At 42.1% G+C, this 21,957-nt stretch overlaps 1 long non-coding RNA gene across 1 annotated transcript; it reads left to right on the top strand.

Moving 5' to 3' along the window:
- Positions 1 to 316: 316 nt before the first annotated feature.
- Positions 317 to 2,101, top strand: LOC138988962 (uncharacterized). Its single transcript, XR_011465229.1, has 3 exons — positions 317 to 444; positions 1,044 to 1,134; positions 1,926 to 2,101. It is a non-coding gene; the product is annotated as an uncharacterized lncRNA (long non-coding RNA).
- Positions 2,102 to 21,957: the final 19,856 nt, after the last annotated feature.

Genomic DNA, 21,957 nt, shown 5'->3' on the forward strand with positions numbered 1-21,957 from the left:
TGGGGTGATATCTAGTTGTATTTCCTGACTAGAAATACTTTATGAGTAAAACCTGGTCTCAATAAATATTTGGAAACACTTAATTTGAGGACTGCTGTCAGAAACTCCCTTTAGGAAGGGATGAAAGACTAGTTCTTTGGTCAACAGCCTGAAAATCCCCTTGAGAAACAAGCATCTTCTCATCTCTGCCAACTGGATTGCTTTTATCTCCATACAAATTTATCTTGACCCTTAAAAGAACCTCAACAAATAGAATCTTAAGCCAACTCCATAGCAAATGCCTGCACGTCTCCATCCTCAAGAGCTCTTAGGGTTACTTTTCTAAACTCTAAACACAATTCATTAGCTAAGAAGAAGCATTGCTTCGGATCTTTTATGGACTGAGAAGAAAAGAATTGTTTTTCACACACACACAGAAGAAAGAAGTACACCAAGAAGGGAAAGGTAATGTCTCATAATGGTCTACAATGACTGCTTTCCTTCTCTACTATGACAAATATGCATTGGAAATTTCTCAGATTTCTACAATAATTAGAGGAATAAAACATACCCGGAGTCCCTCCAAAATGTTTAGGACTAGCTCAGAACAAGATGATAGACTAGGGTTTCACTTCCAGGTGCCTCTCAAGCTCCTGGCCCCTTTTGCACTTTCAGGGAGCTCTTTCTCTACCTCCCTCCCCCAGGAGTCAAAGAACAAGATATTAATTCTTTAATGAGTTGACCCTCTGAAAAGCCTTTTGAATTTTAAACAAGAGTGGGCACATGGACTATATTTAACCCAAGAGAATGAATTTCTCATAGTAGGACATGAAAAAAAAATTGTGAGGGCATAGGGGGTCTTTGACGCTCTTCAAACTGTATCATGACAGCTTTTCTATACTCAGAGGATGATGTTAGCTAGAGTTCTGGAGATCAGTGAGCTGTTTGGATCCTTTTAGAAGAAAAACATAATTGAATATGCTTTCTCACCATGTGCTATATTCCCAGCTCAGTTATAATACTTAAAAACAGCTTGACAGGTGCTCTTTATTGGTTTCCTTAAGGCTGTCATAACCAAGTGCCACAATCTGGATGGCTTAAAGCAACAGGAACGAGTTACCTCGCAGTTCTGCAGGCAAGAAGACTGAATTCCAGGTATGGGTAAGGCCATGTTCCCTCCAAAACCTTACAGAGTTGTCCCTGCCACTCCCGCCCTGGGTTTTCCTTGGCTCATAGTAGCATAATTCCAACTTCTGCCTCTCATCATGAGATTCATGCCTCAAATCTCTGCATCTTCTTTCCTCTGTGTGTGTCTCTGTGTCCAAGTTTCCCCTTTGCATAGGACACCAGTAATCATGGTTGAGGGCACGTATTCATGATCTCATCTGAACTTGAGTATGCAGTATCTCGGTATCTGTGAGGGATTGGTTCCGGGACCTACGTGGATACCAAGATCCAGGGGTGCTCCAGTCCCTACTGTTGATCTCCCCTATCTCTGGATCTGCATCTTCAGATTCAACCCACCATACCCGGGGTCATATTTTCCGTCTGCAGTCGGTTGGACGGGTGGATGGGGTACCTGCAGAGGAGGGCTGGATGTGCTCTCAAAGATCCTATTGACTAAATGAAGTCATGTTCACAGGTACTAAGGGATGGTTAGGACTTCAGTATATTTTTTTGACAGTGGCACAGTTCAACATATACCATGCTCCTAGACCAGAACAACTGAAGAAGTACAACTGGGAACATTTTCTACAGGCAGCCCTTTTAGCTCCTCCTTGTTGGAAAGAAGTGATTCAACCTTGAAAAGCCGAGGACAAATGCCATGATAATTCTAGACACCCTAGATAGCTCTTGAGTAGTGAGATGACAGATCGCTTCATGTCTTCCGTATCTTCATGCCTCAGTTTTCAAGTATGTAAAACTTATCTGCCCTCCTTCCACAGAAGAAAGAGAACTGCTTAATATCCTGCATAACCAGCATATCCCAGCGGCAAACATTTGGCTGCTCCCTCTGTGAAACCTCCCCAGTTACTTCCACCTCATTCTTCAACTCTTAGGAAAAGAGACCCTGAAGAACTTGTATTTGGGAACTTGTATCTGTTGGGAATGAGAGGGGATCCAGAAGGTAAGAAAGAGTAACTGTTTTCTCCCCTGACCCACAGACTTGTTGATTCCCTGTCTAACTCAATACTTCCTCTTTGCTAATTTCACAAAGTACATTCCCCTCTGCTCTGTAACTGACAAATCTCTCTCTATGATATTCTGATTTTTTTTTCACTCTTTACATGTTCTAAGGATTATTTAGCATGTGTGTGCACTAAGTCACTTCAGTCATGTCTGACTTTTTGTGACCCTATGGACTGTAGCCTGACAGACTCCTCTGTCTACTGGATTCTCCAGGCAAGAATACTGGAGTGGGTTGCCATGCTCTCTTCCAGGGGATCTTCCCCACCCACGGATCAAACCTGAGTCTCTTATATCTCCTGTACTGGCTAGAGGTCCTTTACCACCAGTGCCACCTGGGAAGCCCTTATTTAGCATCAGTTCAGTTCAGTTCAGTCGTTCAGTCGTGTCCAACTCTTTGCGACCCCATGAATCACAGCACTCCAGGCCTCCCTGTCGATCACCAACTCCCAGAGTTTACCCAAACTCATGTCCATCGAGTTGGTGATGCCCTCCAGCCATCTCATCCTCTGTCTTCCCCTTCTCCTCCTGCCCCCAGTCCTTCCCAGCATCAGGGTCTTTTCCAATGAGTCAGCTCTTCGCATCAGGTGGCCAAAGTATTGGAGTTTCAGCTTCAACATCAGTCCTTCCAATGAACACCCAGGACTGATCTCCTTTAGGATGAACTGGTTGGATCTCCTTGCAGTCCAAGGGACTCTCAAGAGTCTTCTCCAACACCACAGTTCAAAAGCAATTCTTCAGTGCTCAGCCTTCTTCACAGTCCAACTCTCCCATCCATACATGACCACTGGAAAAAGCATAGCCTTGACTAGATGGACCTTTGTTGGCAAAGTAATATCTCTGCTTTTTAATATGCTATCTAGGTTGGTCATAACTTTCCTTCCAAGGAGTAAGTGTCTTTTAATTTCATGGCTGCAATCACCATCTGCAGTGATTTTGGAGCCCAAAAAAACAAAGTCTGACACCAAATATGATATGATTTTAGGGCTAAAATCTGAAATATGCCCTGTTTCCACCCAAAAATATCCTCCCTAATGTACTGAATCTTAAGACCTGAGACTGCCCTGGAAGAGAATCCATCCTGTCCAGCTTAGGTACTCATCATGGTTCCTCGGGGCACACAGATTAGAGTTTCAGCTTGATATTCACAGCCCTCAATCACACAATCCATACCTAACCTTTCTGCCACTGTCTTTGTTTACATTGTCTCATATTCTCTATGTGCTGGTAATGCAGATTATTCATCTTTCCTATTCCATACACATTTGTCCCCTTCTTTTACTAAATGTTATTTAAGGCATTCCACTTGCTGGCATGCTGCACTCCATGGGGTCACAAAGAGTCAGACATGACTGAGTGACTGAACAAGAACAACTTACTGTAAATCCCTTTAGCCATAACACCCATTTAAATTTTGCATATTTAAACCCTTTAAGGTGGGCTTCCTCAGTGTCTCAGAGGTAAAGAATCCCCCTGCAATGCAGGAGCCACAGGAGACGCAAGTTTGATCCCTGGGTCAGGAAGATCCCCTGGAGAAGGAAATGGCAACCCACTCCAGTGTTCTTCCCTGGAGAATTCCATGGATAGAGGAGCCTGGTGGGCTACAGTCGATAGGGTTGCAAAGAGTCAGACACGACTGAAGCAACACAGCACACAACTTTTACGGTGCACTGAGATGACCCTTACCTCTCTTCCAGTTGGAATTCATTTGTCTGAACAATCACTCACAACATGTGGATCTACACTAGCATGCTCTATTTTGCTGGAGTAATTTATACTAATCTTCTACCACCACCCTTTACCACTCTGAAATCCTACGAAATAGAAACTTCAATTCATCCATCTTAACATCCTTACTATAAACTGTAACTCACAGATTGTGCATAATATATGGTTATAAATGCTTTAGTCCAGTTCTGAATAAGATTCAGCTCAGGCTTTGATCTCTGTTTCTAACACAAACTACGCCAAGTTATTGACATTTTATTAGCCATTTATACCTTAGCATAAATGTGGTTCCAACCCTTTATGAGATTGTTATAAATATTACAAAACATGTGTGCATGATGACAGGGTTGGAAAGCAAAACTGAGATGATAAAGGGTTCCATTGATAAAAATTCCCTTCCACTGTCTTAGGAGGCATGAACTTCATCAAAGTGTGTGGCTCATTCTGCTGCCTCTGAACTTTGACCAGGGTAGATTCAGAACAAAAATGTTGAAAAATAAACATTTTTTTTTTCAGTAACTACATTTTGGTATCTCTCATCAGGCCCCTGAATCACCCTTCTTTCTAGCAAATTTTTACCCAAAGAGCTCTCACCCAGTAAGTGGTTTCTTCCTATTTGAGAAGTTCTCCATTTCACTCTCACACTGTTCTTGATTTCTGCACAAATTCCTTCTTGTGGAATTGTCTTGCTAATAGAACGGGAACTTTCCTGTGGATTTGCACTCAATCTTTAGGACAAGTTTCACATGATATCATGTTCTATAGGAACTTAAATAGAGATTCAGAGTCCTCCCTGTGGTCCAAATTATCTGGTGGTATATAATTCACGTGCATTTGCTTTCAAAAACCACCAGGTTTTTGAAACCAGGTTCAAAGGAAAGTCACATTACCACACAGAGTGACCTTGTGGAAGCACCAAGGACTTCCGAATGACAGTATCAAGTGATGACAAAAGAATCTGCCTTCCACCTGGGCAGCTGATGACCCTTTTGAAGGCTTAGATCCCTGCCTTTTATCTCATCCCAAGTAAATTCCTTTCCTAGCTGAGCATGTTCAAATACAGACATGGAAAGGGGTGACCATCAGATCCATACCATCAGATGACCTCAAAACATCTAGAATGAATAGTTCAGTGGGAAGGGCAAAGCGCTTGAAGCCAGTCACGGCCTTAGGGTTTGTGAGCCTCAGTGGTTCCATAGGTGGGATGAAGAAGGCCCTTGATCCCACAGATACGTGATTAGAAGGTAAGCAAACTGCCAAACACAGAGTCAAGGTCATAGGAAGTGCTGAAAATATATTCTTCCCCATTCATCCTACTGTTCCTATTCTCATTGACTCTACCTGTAAGTAGGGATTCTACATCAGTGGAAACATCTATCTTAGAATTTCACTCTTCTGATTAAAATGGATAGAGCAAACCCTCCTCATCCAAGACCCTCACATCTCGTGCTGTTTCCCTCCAACCCATGAGCCCATGCTACAAACACCAAACCACCATTATTAATTTTCTCCCCCACTTCTCAGGCTTCTCACCACAACTTAGAGGGAAAAAAGACTGAAGAAAAGATTTCCAACATAAAAAACTGGCAAGGGACTTTTAAAAAACTAGCAGAGCTTTTCAATAGAGCATTCTACGATGACGGCAATGTTCTGTGTCTGCACTATCCAATTCAGTAGCCACTAGTCATATTTAGCTAGGGTGAATAAAGAACAGAGCTTTTCGTTTAATTCAATTTTAAAATTTAATTTTAATTAATGTAAATTAAACAGGCAGGCGGCTACCATACTGGATGCCAGATATAGATCAATTCTTCTCAAGCTTCAGTGCACCTAATGCTCATGGGGATTCATGCAGGTTTTGATGTAACAGGTCTGGAGCAGAACCTGAGATTCTGTATTTCTAAGACATAATGCTGATGCTGCTGGACCAGAGACCATACTTTGAGAAGCAAGGATGGAGCTTATATTATGCAAAGAGCAGGTTTTCAGGAAAAGATAGCAACCTGAAAACAGCAGAGAAAAGATATGAATAGGTGATTTACAAAAGAGAAAAGCCCAAATGTTATTCATCATATGAAGATGTCCAAACTCACTAGTAATCAGTGATGACAAGAAAAAACACCATTGTGTCACTTAATAACTATAAGACTGGCAATGGTTAGAAAGCTGGATGTCACCAAGTGTTGATGGGGATGTGAGAGTACAGGAGTGTCACATCCTGCTGATGGATGGATGGATGGGCTGGCAGCCATTTTGGAAAGCAATCTCAAACAATTGATTTAAATGAAGTACTTGAATACTCATGACCCAGCTATTAATTTCCTTAGTATGTATCCCAAACGTCTCATACAGGCTGTACAAGAAGATTATGACAAGGAAGCAGAGTCGAGTTAGACATCCATCACTGGGACAGTTCAGTTCAGATCAGTCACTCTGTCATGTCTGGCTCTTTGTGACCCCATGGACTGCAACACGCCAGGCTTCCCTGTCTATCACCAACTCCCAACGCTCAAACTTATGTCCATCGAGTCATTGATGCCCTCTAACCATCTCATCCTCTGTTGTCCCCTTCTCCTCCTGCCCTCAGTCTTTCCCAGCATCAGGGTCTTTTCAAATGATTCAGTTCTTCCCATCAGGTGGCCAAAGGATTGGAGTTTCAGCTTCAGCATCTGTCCTTCCAATGAATAGTCAGGACTGATTTACGGACGGACTGTAGGATGGACTGGTTGGATCTCCTTGTGGTCCAAGGGGCTCTCAAGAGTCTTCTCCAACACCGCAGTTCAAAAGCATCAATTCTTCAGTGTTCAGCTTTCTTTATAGTCCAACTCTTACATCCATAAATGACTACTGGAAAAACCATAGCTTTGACTAGACAGACCTTTGTTGACAAAGTAATGTCTCTGCTTTTTAATATGCTGTCTAGGTACATCATAGCTTTTCTTCCACAGAGCAAGTCTTTTAGTTTCATGACTTCAGTCACCATCTGGAATGATTTTGAAGTCCCAAAAAACAAAGTCTCTTGCTGTTTCCATTGTTTCCCTATCAATTTGCCATGAAGTGATGGGACCAGATGCCATGATCTTGGTTTTCTGAATGTTGAGTTTTAAGCCAATTTTTATACTCTCTTCTTTCACTTTCATCAAGAGGCTTTTTAGTTCTTCTTTGCTTTCTGCCATAAGGGTGGTGTCATCTGCATATCTGAGGTTATTGATATTTTTCCAAGCAATCTTGATTCCAGCTTGTGCTTCCTCCAGCCTGACATTTCTCATGATGTACTCTGCATATAAGTTAAATAAGCAGGGTGACTATATATAGCCTTGAGTATTCCTTTCCCAATTTGGAACCAGTCTGTTGTTCCATATCCAGTTTTAACAGTTGCTTCTTGATCTGTATACAGATTTCTTATGAGGCAGGTCAGATGGTCTGGTACTCCCATCTCTTGAAAATTTTCCAGTTTGCTGTGATCCACACAGTTAAAGGCTTTGGCATAGTCATTAAAGCAGAAGTAGATGTTTTTCTGGAACTCTTTTGCTTTTCTGATGATCTAACAGATGTTGGCAATTTGATCTCTGGTTCCTCTGCCTTTTCTAAATCCACCTTACTATCCAAGATGGCAGATTAGAAGGACATGCGCTCTTCTCCTGCGAGAACTCCAAAATTATAACTCATTACTGAACAGCTGGCAACAGGAGAATGTTGGATCCCACCAAAAAGAGATACCCAACATCAAAGGGCAAAGGAGAAGCCTCAACAAAATGGTAGGAGGGGTGAAATCACGTTTAGAATAAAATCCCATTCCTCTCAGAGAACTCAGACAAAACCTTGTGCATACCAGGAGAACCCCCAGAAACTGAGCCAGACCTGCCTTTGAGTGTTTGAGTGTCTCCTGTGGAGGTATGGGTCAACAGTAGCCTGCTACAGCAGCAGGAACTCTGGGTGCAGCAGACCTGGGTATAGCATAAGCCCTCTTGGAGGAGGTCGCCATTAACCCCACCACAATGCCACCAGAACTTACACAGGACTCAGGGAACAAACTCTTGGAGGGCACAAATAAAACCCTTGTGTGCACCAGGGCCCAGGAGAAAGGACCAGTGACCCCACAAGAGACTGACCCAGACTTGCCCATGAATGTCTAAGAGTCTCCAGCAGAGGTGTGGGTCGGCAGTGGCCTGCTGCAGGGTTGGGGGCACTGAGTGCAGCAGCGCCTGCCCGGACCTTTTGCAGGAGGTTGCCATTATCTTCATTACCTCCACTATAGTTTGGCCTCAGGTCAAACAACAGGGCAGGAACACAGCCCCACCCATTAATAGAAAATTGGATTAAAGATTTACTGAGCATGGCCCATCAGAACAGGACCCAGTTTTCCCCTCAGTCAGTCTCTCCCATCAGGGAGCTTCCAGAAGCCTCTTATCCTTATCCATCCCTGGGACAGTGGATGGTAAAATGCAGTAGGTGCACAGCATGGGATGCTATCCAGTATTTGGAAGTATTATTTGTGATGTGCCTGTAGCAATGTGGATGGGTCTTAAGATGATATCATTGAGTGAAAAAATATGAATCAGAATGAGACATACAATGTAATATTATGTTCATAAATGAAAATATCTGTTATAAAATCACAAGTCCTGTTTTGAAAAACTATATTTTAAATATATATATTGTATATGATGAGTGAAAAGGCAAAATAGGAATATGGAATGAGTATATGAAGGAGAAATGAAGCCAGATAGGAATTGACATGGCCTGTGAAGATGTGGTGGGTAGCAAAGGAGAAGTCTTGGATTCAGTACCCCTGACAAGCTGGTTTCTGTGCCCTGACCAGACTCATCTCCTATTGTGTTGTCCAGGTCATTCCTGCCTAAATGGCCAAAAAAGTAATTCTATTGCTGTCCTCCAGACACACCCGGGTCATTCCTTCACAGAATACTTTCCAAGAGTGGAATCTCCCTAAGCCCCTGATCCATGGGAACCCTGGGCTGTTTCCTTTGGGAAATCTCCCCTGACATCCAAACCAAAATGAGCACCTTTTTCTCTGAGATCTGCCATACCTATGTTCGGCACCTCTGATTTGGCATTGATCACATAGAGATGTGCATCCTTGGCTGCCATTTTGTAATGATGCAAAATTAAACAAACAGCTTCCCTGGTGGCTCAGAGGTCAAGAATCTGCCTGCTGGTGCCGGAGACTCCAGTTTGATACCTGGTTTGGGAATATCCCCTGGAGAAGGAAATGGCAACCCACTCCAGTGTTCTTGTCTGGGAAATTCCATGGACAGAGGAGCCTGGAGGGCCATAGTCCATGGGGTTGCAAGAGTTGGACATAGAATAGCAAATAAACCACAACAGCAAAAAACAAACAAAGGCACAGCCAGGGCACCACCAACAACAAAACCTGTCCCTGGAGCCTGGAAGTTCCTGGAAAACAAGGTCAGTGTCTGAGTTTTTTTTCATGACCCTCATCAGGGTCTATCACTATATATTTCAGAGACCAGCTTTATGAGAATTGACTGATTTGGTTAACTTTCATCTTAAAAACTATTCTTTTATGCAAAGAAAGTGCAGTATTTACCTCTCAGCTGGAAGGTAATGTGCTTGAAAAGAGAATTCAGAATTAAGTCAGAAGCGTGTAGAAAAATAAGGTTTGCAGACCAGTATCACTGGTGATCCTTATAAATACTTTTATATTCATTAAGCTAAAGCAATAAAGATAAGACACTTAATAAAGATAACGTCAACAGAACTTTATATATCCTAAAATAAACATGATGAACACTTTGTTCAGTTAATCACAATTTACCATTGCTTATTGTCCAGTATCTTTTCTGGCAATCTTTCTTTAGCAGTTTTAATGTGTTACTTGTAAATTTGACATTCTTTGTTTATAAACAGTGGGTATGATAATAACTACCATTTGTTGAGTATCTACTGTATTTCCAATGATACAGACTTGAGCTCATTTTTCTCCTTACAAACCTGTACATTTTATGGCTGAGGAAACAGAAGGTAAAAAGCAATGAAATAACTTCTTGAAGCCCATCAGTTAGTCATCAACCAAACAAACCTGGTTTCACACCAGGTTCATCTGACTCCCCAGTCCAAATCCTTTCCATAATCCACTCTGCCAAGGAGTTTCCTAGTGTGTCTGATTCTCCAAGTGAATGTCTGTTTGATATTATTACTCTGAACAATTAAGTCATATAAAGAAGTGGCCCATGATTTACATAAATCAGTGACTCTCAAATGCACTTCTAGAACTTATCTGTGATTTACTGCTGAATTGGTCAAGGGATATAGTTTTTAAATCTTCCAGATAACTATAATGTGCAGCCAGGGTTGATAACCACTGGCACAGATTTAGGATGGGTGCCCAGATATAGGCCTACATATGCTGAAATAGGAAAGGATTTGTATAGTAAAGTTGCCCTCTTGTACAGCACAGGGAATATGGCCAATAATTTGTAATAACTATAAATGGAGCATAACTTTTAAAAACTGTGGATTACTATATTGTATATCTCTAACTTATGTAATAGTATACACCAATATAAAATATAATTATATTAATTATACTTATGTAATATTATATACAATATAAAATTTTAAAAAAAGAGATAAATGTTTGCTGGCTTTATACAAAATTTAAATAAAGATATAATACTATAAATGTAGTATTTTAAAGCTGAAAAATAAGGTTGCCCTCAGCACTTTTCCCTAAATTAAAGGAAATCAACCTTGAATATTAATTGGAAGGACTGATGCTGAAGCTGAAGCTCCAATACTCTGGCCACCTGATGCGAAGAACCGACTCATTGGAAGAGACCCTGATGCTGGGGAAAATTGAAGGCAAAAGGAGAAGGGGGTGGCAGAGGATGAGATGGTTGAGTAGTATCACCAACTCAATGGACATGAACTTGGGGAAACTCTGGGAGATAGTGAGGGACTAGGAAGCCTGATGTGCTGCAGTCCATGGAGTCACAAGAGTTGGGCGTGACTTAGTGACTGAATAACAACAACAGAGACAAGTCTGTGACCTTTTTTCCCTATATAGTGATTAATTTTCTTTCATCTTTCTCTGGCTTCTTCTTACCTTTTTGACATAAATATCGAAACAGCAAATGATTTCTCTGTTTAGACTCTGATAAGTGCAGAGCTTCGTGCTAAGCCACTTCGGTTGTGTTGGACTTTTTGCGACACTGTGGACTGTAGCCCACTGAGCTCCTCTGTCCATAGCATTTCCTAGGCAAGAATACTCACACATCCTTTTCCAGGGAATCTTCCAGACCCAGGTATCAAACCCATGTCTCTTAATCCCCTGCGATGGCAGGCGGGTTCTTTACTACTAGTGCCACCTGCAGAGCTTCAGAGCAGTGACATTCTCAGGACTGCCTTGGTCAGGGTAGCCTAGGTGCTATAACCAACCACGCCACATCTCCATGGCTTAATATGACAGAAGTTTGGTTCTCCTGCTCATACGGTTCAGCAGGCAGCCTTCCACAAAGGGACTAGGGACCCAGGCTGTCCACCACTTGGCCAATTTCTACAGCCTCTAACCCCTCTGCTGGATCCTTTCTATCTGGTTGGCAGATGGGGAAGAGAAGTGCATCAGAGAGTCCTATCTTATGAGGGAACATTTTACTTGACCAAGACTGGAGAGTTACATGTCCTTTCTACTAACATTGCTGCTTAGTTCAACTCAAGGTCACTTATGACCTTCAGATGTTTCCCTGTGACTTTCATCGAGGATGTCTTATCTTCTCTTAAAAAAAAATTAATGTAGTATTTATTGAGGACTCACTGTCCTATCAGTTCAGTTCAGTTCAGTCGCTCAGTTGTGTCTGACTCTTTGCCACCCCATGGACTGCAGCATGCCAGGCTTCCTTGTCCATCACCAACTCCCAGAGTTTACTCAAACTCATATCTGTTGAGTCAATGATGCCATCCAGCCATCTCATCCTCAGTTGTCCCCTTCTCCTCCTGCCCTCAATCTTTCCCAGCATCAGGGTCTTTTCCAATGAGTTCTTCGCATCAGGTGGCCAAAGTATTGGAGTTTCAGCTTCAGCATCAGTCCTTCCAATGTATATCCAGGACTGAGTTCTTTTAGGATGGGGACTGGTTGGATCTCCTTGCAGTCCAAGGGACTCTCAAGAGTCTTCTCCAACACCACACTTCAAAAGTATCAATTCTTCAGCACTCAGCTTTCTTTATAGTCCAGCTCTCACATTCATACATGACTATTGAAAAAACCAAGGCTTTGACTAGAACAGACCCTTGTTGACAAAGTAATATCTCTGCTTTTAAAGATGCTATCTACGTTGGTCATAGCTTTTCTTCCATGGAACAGGCATCTTTTAATTTCATGGCTGCAATCACCATCTACAGTGATTTTGAAGTCCAAAAAATAAAGTCTGACATTGTTTCCACTGTTTCCCCATCTATTTTCCATAAATTGATGGGACCATATGCCATGATCTTAGTTTTCTGAATGTTGAGTTTTAAGCCAACTTTTTCACTCTCCTCTTTCACTTTCATCAAGAAGCTCTTTAGTTCTTCTTCACTTTCTGCCATAAGGGTGGTGTCATTTGCGTATCTTAGGTTATTGATATTTCTTCTGGCAATCTTGATTCCAGCTTGTGCTTCTTCCAGCCCAACGTTTCTCATGATGTACTCTGCATATAAGTTAAATAAGCAGGGTGACAATATACAGCCTTGACGTACTCCTTTCCTGATTTGGAACCAGTCTGTTGTTCCATGTACGGTTCTAACTGTTGCTTCTTTACCTGCATACAGATTTCTCAGGAGGCAGGTCAGGTGGTCTGGTATTCCCATCTCTTTCAGAATTTTCCACAGTTTATTGCGATCCACACAGTCAAAGGCTTTGGCATAGTGAAAAAGCAGAAATAGATGTTTTTCTGGAACTCTCTTGCTTTTTCCATGATCCAGCGGATGTTGGCAATTTGATCTCTGGTTCCTATGCCTTTTTTAAATCCAGCTTGAACATCTGGAAGTTCACGGTTCAAGCACTTTTGAAGTCTGGCTTGGAGAATTTTGAGCATTACTTTACTAGCGTGTGAGATAGAGTGCAATTGTGTGGTAGTATGAACATTTTTGGCATTGCCTTTCTTTGGGATTGGAATGAAAACTGACCTTTTCCAGTCTTGTTGCCACTGCTGAGTTTTCCAAATTTGCTGGCATATTGAGTGCAGCACTATAATAGCATAACCTTTTAGGATTTGAATTAGCTCAACTGGAATTCCATCACCTCCACTAGTGTTGTTCGTAGTGATGCTTCCTAAGGCCCACTTGACTTTACATTCCAGGATGTCTGGCTCTAGGTGATCACACCATCATGATTACCTGGGCCATAGAGAATTTTTTTGTATCGTTTTTCATTTATTCTTGCCACCTCTTCTTAATATCTTCTGCTTCTGTTAGGTCCATACCGTTTCTGTCCTTTATTGAGCCCATCTTTGCATGAAATGTTCCCTTGGTATCTCTAATTTTCTTGAAGAGATCTCTAGTCTTCCCCATTCGGTTGTTTCCCTCTATTTCTTTGCATTGATCGCTGAGGAAGGCTTTCTTATCTCTCCTTGCTATTTTTTGGAACTTTGCATTCAGATGCTTTTATCTTTCCTTTTCTCCTTTGCTTTTCGCTTCTCTTCTTTCCACAGCTATTTGTAAGGCCTCCTCAGACAGCCATTTTGCTTTTTTGCATTTCTTTTCCATGGAGATGGTCTTGATCCCTGTCTCCTGTACAATGTCCATAGTTCATCAGGCACTCTGTCTATCAGATCTAGTCCCTTAAATCTATTTCTCACTTCCACTGTATAACCATAAGGGATTTGATTTAGGTCATACCTGAATGGTTTAGTGGTTTTCCCTACTTTCTTCAATTTAAGTCTGAATTTGGTAATAAGGAGTTCATGATCTGAGCCACAGTCAGTTCCTGGTCTTGTTTTTGTTGACTGTATAGAGCTTCTCCATTTTTGGCTGCAAAGAATATAATCAATCTGATTTCGGTATTGACCATCTGGTGATGTCCATGTATACAGTCTTCTCTTGTGTTGTTGGAAGAGGGTGTTTGCAATGACCAGTGCATTTTCTTGGCAAAACTCTATTAGTCTTTGCCCTGCTTCATTCCAAGCAGGCCAGGCCAAATTTGCCTGTTACCCCAGGTGTTTCTTGACTTCCTACTTTTGCATTCCAGTCCCCTATAATGAAAAGGACATCTTTTTTGGGTGTTAGTTCTAAAAGGTCTTGTAGGTCTTCATAGAACCGTTCAACTTCAGCTTCTTCACCATTACTGGTTGGAGCATAGAGTTGGGTTACTATGATATTGAATGGTTTGCCTGTTATTTACCTGGGGCCAAACTATGGTGGTGCAGATGGTGACTGCAGCCATGAAATTAAAACATGCTTACTCCTTGGAAGGAAAGTTATGTTAAAACATGCTTACTCCTTGGAAGGAAAGTTATGACCAATCTAGACAGCATATTAAAAAGCAGAGATATTACTTTGCCAACAAAGGTCCATCTAGTCAAGGCTATGGTTTTTCCAATGGTCATGTATGGATGTTAGAGTTGGACTATAAAGAAAGCTGAGCACAGAAGAATTGATGCTTTGGACTGTGGTGTTGGAGAAGACTCTTGAGAGTCCCTTGGACTGCAAGGAGATTGAACCAGTCCATCCTAAAGGAGATCAGTCCTGGGTGTTCATTGGAAGGACTGATGTTGAAGCTGAAACTCCAATACTTTGGCCACCTGATGCGAAGAGCTGACTCATTGGAAAAGACCCTGATGCTGGGAAGGATTGAGGGCAGGAGGAGAAGGGGACAACAGAGGATGAGATGGTTGGATGTCATCACCAACTCAATGGACATGGGTTGAGGTGGACTTGAGGAGTTGGTGATGGACAGGGAGGCCTGGCGTGCTATAGTTCATGGGGTCGCAAAGAGTTGGACACGACTGAACTACTGAACTGATGGATGAAGCTATGGTGGAGGTGATGAAGATAATGGCGACCTCCTTCAAAAGACCCCTATGTGCCCTGCTACACTCAGTGCCCCAACCCTGCAGCAGGCCACCACTGACCCGCCCCTCTGCTGGAGTCTCCTGGACACTCACAGCTAGTCTGAGTCAGTGTCTTGTGGGGTCACTGCTCCTTTCTCCTGGGTCCTGGCATGCACAAGTTTCTGTTTGTGCCTGCCACTGTCCTGTAGGAACTAGCTAGATACATTTCATATGTTATATTATTGAGCTTGTGTGTGCTCAGCCATTTCCGACTCTTTGCAACCCCATGGACTATAGTCCACCAGGCTTCTCTGTCCATGGAATTTCCCAACAAGAATATTGTAGTGAGTTGCTGTTTCCTCCTCCAGGGACTCTTCTTGACTCAGGGATCAAACCCATTTCTCCAGCACCTCTTGCTTTGGTAGTAAGATTCTTTACCACTGAGCCACCTGGGAAGTCCCATGTTACCTTATCACATTATCAAAATAACCCTGTGAGGGATATGCTGTCATTATTCCCATTTACAGAAGGCATTGAAGCTAATGGAGTTCAAAGGACCTGATCACACTTAGATACCAGATGGCAGAGCTCAGGTATTCTACTACTTCCTACTGGAGTGTTTGGCTTTGATTACAAGATAGTAATTTACAGAGGAAGACCCACTTTCCCACCTGGCCTCCTGAAACTGTGCAAAGTATGCTGAGTCTCTCTACAGTGTGCACAGTTATCTCTGTTAGATAGCATCAGAATACCTCACACTTTGTTATTCTTTAACATTTGCTTGATAGTAAAAGCAAAATGCTTTTGATATAACAATTTAGTGTGTTCATTGCCAATTATTAGTTTTAATTTAATAAAAAATCCTACAAACAGATGTAGGATTAAAGTGGATTGTCTCAGTGTCTTTCAACCTCTAGTAAACCTGGATGACTATTTTGGCTCCACTGACAAGAAGGTGCTTCATTCCCAGAGTGCAAAGTTTCCATATTTCAACTGCCAAAAAGAAAGCTCTAACCTGGGAACCTTCCCCCACATCCCCAACCAAGTTTCTCACTTCAGATCTCTTCCTACTCAATTCTTAAATATCTAGACATTGAATCCAGCCTATAGATCCTCCCCAGGTCTGCTTCCATGAAAAGAGATGTAGTTAGACCTCTTCATTCACTCCCTCACCCCATTTTATGCCCATTTGGACCAGGTGCAGAGCTAGATGCTGGAGAGATATAGTGAAGGAGAGAGCCTCAAACATTGATTCAATGAGCTTATGGTTTGTTGTGGAGGTGGAATACACAACTGGCCATGATAATTCCTGATATTCACTCAAGGATAGTGATGCGCTATGAGGTATGGGCACATAGAGGAGAGAGAAATTAATTCTGCTGGGAAAAAAAGAAATGAAGTGGCATTACAGTGACATTTGAAGTGAGCATTAAGGGAGAGTGGGAACCTTTAAAGCAGAAAAGGCAAGGAAGGGCATTCCAGGCCAAAAGAATGGCAGAAGCACATGGCCAGTAACTTGGTGGGGCTCAGACATGGTGATCAAAGAGGAGAGCAGGGAGAGAATTTTCTAGTGGAAGCAGCCAGGAATCATCACAATTTACTGCTGCTGTTGTTGTTTTCTTGTTGCTGTTTGTTTTTGATATTTTGTTTTGAAGAATAGATAGATAGTAAAAGAATATCTGGAGCTAGGAGGACCAATGAGGAGACAACTGCAACAGTTATGAGGAGGAAATGATGAAGGACTGAATGAGATCTTTGGAGCCAGGGAGGAATTACAGGATAGAGGGATCATTTCAGAACTGTGAAGATGTGGTATCTCCGAGGGTTGGAGGAGAAGGAGTAGCAAGCAATCTGCTTCCCCCACCCTGGGACCAGGCACTACAATGTGGGGGCACTCTTAACCAGCAGAGCCAATGTCAGGGGAGGCCAAGGAGGAAGAGGACTGTGATCTATGAAGACAAGATTGGAGATGTAACAGAAGAGAATGTCTGAAGTGGCCACTCTGGGTGGATAAGAGCCCTGTTGTAACAGATATTTGAATGCTGACTGTGCCCTTTGCTGATGACTTAGTGATGAGACAGGTAGTACGTCTGGTTTTAAGACCAGGAATCTAAGGCCTGGCCCTAGCTCTGATCTGCCTCTAGTTGTATAACAAAAATAGTCTAGCCATTTAAACTTGGTGTTTCAGAATATTCATCTTTAAACTAAATCTTGTAGTAGTTAGCCTCCAAAGTTTTAAACTCAGTTTAAAATTCAGTTCTGAGGACTGAAGCTAGTTCATAATGAAATATACACAGAGAAATAGGAAAATAGCATAGATTATATAAATATTTAGGTAGACATACAATAACTAAATAACTGGATGGATGGATGGAGAGAGAAGGAGGAGAAAAAGAACTGCAAGCTTGAAACTACAATTTCCATTTTCTGCAAAGGACTTTCTTTTATCCTAAGAATATATTTTTACTTAGTTTTTTGGCATTAAAATGTTCTTTCTTTTGTTAAACAGTGGTGAGAGTTGATAGCAGTTGTTTTAAACTTTTAATTTTTAATCTTTAAAGTTTTTTTAACTTGAAACTTCCCAGGCTTCCCTCATTCTCAATTTATTTTAAAAATTTTCTAAATCTGCAAAATCGAACAGTCTGGGAGCCAAATTCCCAGCTTTTCTCCCAGAAATGTAGAGGCAGGGGCCAGGCAACGGCAGCAGAATGGTGTTTATTTTTCACAGCCCCTGCCCCTCACCCTCACCCTACCCGTGTGAGCAGTTGTTATCCAGAGAGCACCACCAGCCCACTGATGAGTGGAATGTGATCCAATCCCACCCCAGAAATTAGAGGATTTGCTTCTGGGGACCTTCAAAGAGAATCTACATTTTTTCCTGTCTTTTCTCCTTTATTCCTTTTATTCTCTCTCACACACCAAAAACAGAAAGGAAAGAAAAGAAAAAGAAAGGCAAGAAAATCAGTGGGAGGACAGAAAATTTGTTCTCCAGATGATATTTCTGTTCATCCTGGGGTCCTTTAAACACCCAGCCACCCTCCTCCACCTCCCACTAGAGCTGAACCAAGGGCTCCTGTTACATAGCCATAGAACTGTCAGCAAGAACACATTTTTTTTTCCTTCCAAAGAGTAGTTTGCAGTTGGAAGGTATAGAGATTGGTTATGGTAAAGCTTTGGTTCATGATCAGATAACACAGATTAAGTTGATGTATAATAGGATCTCAGCCTATAGGGCAATTATGGGGTAGCCCAACTGAAACCTCAGAAGAAACGTCATTTTCCTCATTCAGGGAAACTAAACATAATATCACAAAGTTATACACTGGCCCTAACCCTAGTGCGTACCAACTAATCATAATGGAATAATAGGTAATAATAGTTATTATTTTTCAGTCATTTACCACAGATCAAACACCCTTATACTGATCTCTAAAGTAGAAATTATTTCTCTCTCAATTTACAAATGAGAAAGCTGAGACTTAGGGAAATTAGTTCCTGGCCCAAGTTATACAATTCATCAGAAATGGAGATAGTTTCTGAATCCAGATTTGCCTAGTCACAAGCTCTCATTATTCCACAAATTGGAATAAACTGTTCCCCCATTATCCCCCACTCTGGAACCATTGCCAAAGCATAGCAAGACAATGGCATGAAGAGATGGTCCCTCTCGCAATCTGACAGAGGAGCTAGGCCTGTAAACAACAAGCTATGATGCTGTGGTGAGCAAGATGCATTGTTCCCTCAGAGAAGCCTTCCATCAGGGCTGACATTGGAGGATCAGGTGCTATGGATTCTGGAGCCACTCAAAGTTCCTTTGAACAAAAACACCAGGGTTATCATTTCACAAGAAAAATGATCAAACACACATTTGAAGGTAGAATTCAGCTTTCTTTTTGTGAAACCAGGATAATTCTTCAGTAGAAAATTAAGTTATCTTTTTCCAGATGAGCTTGTTTCTGAGGCAGCTAGTGAGGAACCACCTACAGTTCTCAGCAATGGTGACTGAACTGCCTCTGAGCACTGCCATAAACCTTGGTAATAAATTTAGGACCTGCCCTGCAGCTTCAAAAATGACAAAGTACCATTAAAGACAGGTATTCTTTGAAGGGACAAGGGGATCTGAAGAGGGGCAGGGTGAGAAGATTCAGACAGGAAAGGGATGTCCTTGGCTTCTGACTAGTACAAGCAATGAGACGGAGGTGCAGCATTAAGACAAAGCAGGACCAGGTAACCTGGGCGAGAGAACCCAGTGTGCTTGAAGGTGGAGACAAAATTCCAGGTAGAGGTGAATGAGGTTAAAGAGGACCCCTTAGTCAAAGATTAGAGATGTGAATGTGTTTCAATGCTGCTGGGAACAGTGCGGATAATGTTGAAGACGCAGGTGAGAGGAGACAGAGCTGATGGTGTGGGGTTGCTAAGGTGATAAGGTGGCTCAGAGCCTCAAGGAGAGATGGGAGGCACCATGGACACAGTGCAGATGAATTTAATGTGCTGCTAGAAATTGAGGACTGTTTGCTGAGTATTTTTTTTATTCTTTGTGAAGAAGGAATTGAGAGTATCTGTTGAGGGTAAGACTTGAAGGGTTACAGAAAGTTTGAAATAACCACTACAGAGGTGGGACAGCCCTAAGACACGAATAATATGAGGATGTCCTGAGCAGTGCTGGGGCCCCAACTGAGTCTAGGGTGGGGACACTCTGGCCTGTAGCTGTGCAGCTTGAAGTCTTCCACCAGCCCTCTGCCCTGGGGCCAGGAGTCAGGAAGAGAGGTTGGGGTCCCACAGATAGGTCGGTGAGATAATCAACCCAAGGGACTAGGAGATTAAGGAAGGAAGTGAAATAAGAGGGCATCCCACCTTGCAAGAATGTAGTCCTGCAAGCTTCAAGGCTTTGGCCAACTTCTGAGATTGTGTTAGAACATTGTACTCAGTCATGGGGTCCAAGTGGCTTCAGAGACACTACTTGATTCTGAACTACTATCTCTCTCCCCCAGTCTTGCCTGTTCCCTGGTTGGTCTATCCCTAATTGGATCCACAGTCTTTTCTACCTTCTACCATCCTTAGGAATAGCCATTGAAACAATGTTACCTTGGCCTTTATGTGGGGGTCTTAAGAGTTTTAGTAAGTCTCCCTGACCTATAAAGAACTGGTTTGATTTAAATTCTGAAAATTCATTACAGAGATTCTGAGGACCTTGGAAGATATATGCATTGCTGTTGTTGTTTCTCATTTCTGTAGAAGGAAGGTGGATTTGCATTTTAATTTTTAAATTATGTAGTACATCAACACATGCTTTGTGTATATTTTTAAAAATTTGAGTAGTATATAGAGTTGTTTTTTTTTTAAGTAAAAACACACCTTTAAGTTCAGTTCAGTTCAGTCGCTCAGTTGTGTCCGACTCTTTGCGACCCCATGAATCACAGCACGCCAGGCCTCCCTGTCCATCACCAACTTCCGGAGTTCATTCAAACTCATGACTATCAAGTCAGTGATGCCATCCAGCCATCTCATCCTCTGTTGTCCCCTTCTCCTCCTGCGCCCAATCCCTCCCAGCATCAGAGTCTTTTCGAATGAGTCAACTCTTCGCATGAGGTGGCCAAAGTATTGGAGTTTCAGCTTCAACATTAGTCCTTCCAAAGAACACTCAGGACTAATCTCCTTTAGAATGGACTGGCTGGATCTCCTTGCAGTCCAAGGGACTCTCAAGAGTCTTCTCCAACACCACACTTCAAAAGCATCAATTCTTCAGTGCTCAGCTTTCTTCACAGTCCAACTCTCACATCCATACATGACCACAGGAAAAACCATAGCCTTGACTAGATGAACCTTTGTTGCCAAAGTAATGTCTCGGCTTTTGAATACGCTATCTAGGTTGGTCATAACTTTCCTTCCAAGGAGTAAGCATCTTTTAATTTCATGGCTGCAGTCACCATCTGCAGTGATTTTGGAGCCCAGAAAAATAAATCTGACACTGTTTCTACTGTTTCCCCATCTATTTCCCATGAAGTGATGGGACCAGATGCCATGATCTTCGTTTTCTGAATGTTGAGCTTTAAGCCAACTTTTTCACTCTCCACTTTCACTTTCATCAAGAGGCTTTTGAGTTCCTCCTCACTTTCTGCCATAAGGGTGGTATCATCTGCATATCTGAGGTTATTGATATTTCTCCTCGCAATCTTGATTCCAGCTTGTGCTTCTTCCAGCCCAGTGTTTCTCATGATGTACTCTGCATATAAGTTAAATAAACAGGGTGACAATATACAGCCTTGATGTACTCTTTTTCCTATTTGGAACCAGTCTGTTGTTCCATGTCTAGTTCTAACTGTTGCTTCCTGACCTGCATACAAATTTCTCAAAAGGCAGGTCAGGTAGTCTGGTATTCCCATCTCTTTCAGAATTTTCCACAGTTTATTGTGATCCACACAGTCAAAGGCTTTGGCATAGTCAATAAAGCAGAAATAGATGTTTTTCTGGAACTCTCTTGCTTTTTCGATGATCCAACAGATATTGGCAGTTTGATCTCTGCTTCCTCTGCCTTTTCTAAAACCAGCTTGAATCTATGGAAGTTCATGGTTCACGTATTGCTGAAGCCTGGCTTGGAGAATTTTGAGCATTACTTTACTAGTGTGTGAGATGAGTGCAATTGTGTGGTAGTTTGAGCATTCTTTGGCATTGCCTTTCTTTGGGATTGGAATGAAAACTGACCTTTTCCAGTCCTGTGGCCACTGCTGAGTTTTCCAAATTTGCTGGCATATTGAGTATAGCACTTTCACAGCATCATCTTTCAGGATTTGAAAGAGCTCAACTGGAATTCCATCACCTCCACTAGCTTTCTTCATAGTGATGCTTTCTAAGGCCCACTTGGCTTCACATTCCAGGATGTCTGGCTCTAGGTGAGTGATCATACCATTGTGATTATTTTGGTCATGAAGATCTTTTTTGTACAGTTCTTCTGTGTATTCTTGCTACCTCTTCTTACTATCTTCTGCTTCTGTTAGGTCCATACCATTTCTGTCCTTTATCGAGCCCATCTTTGCATGAAATGTTCCCTTGGTATCTC

This window comes from Bos mutus, chromosome 8 (assembly GCF_027580195.1).
Source record: "Bos mutus isolate GX-2022 chromosome 8, NWIPB_WYAK_1.1, whole genome shotgun sequence".
Lineage (NCBI taxonomy): Eukaryota > Metazoa > Chordata > Mammalia > Artiodactyla > Bovidae > Bos > Bos mutus.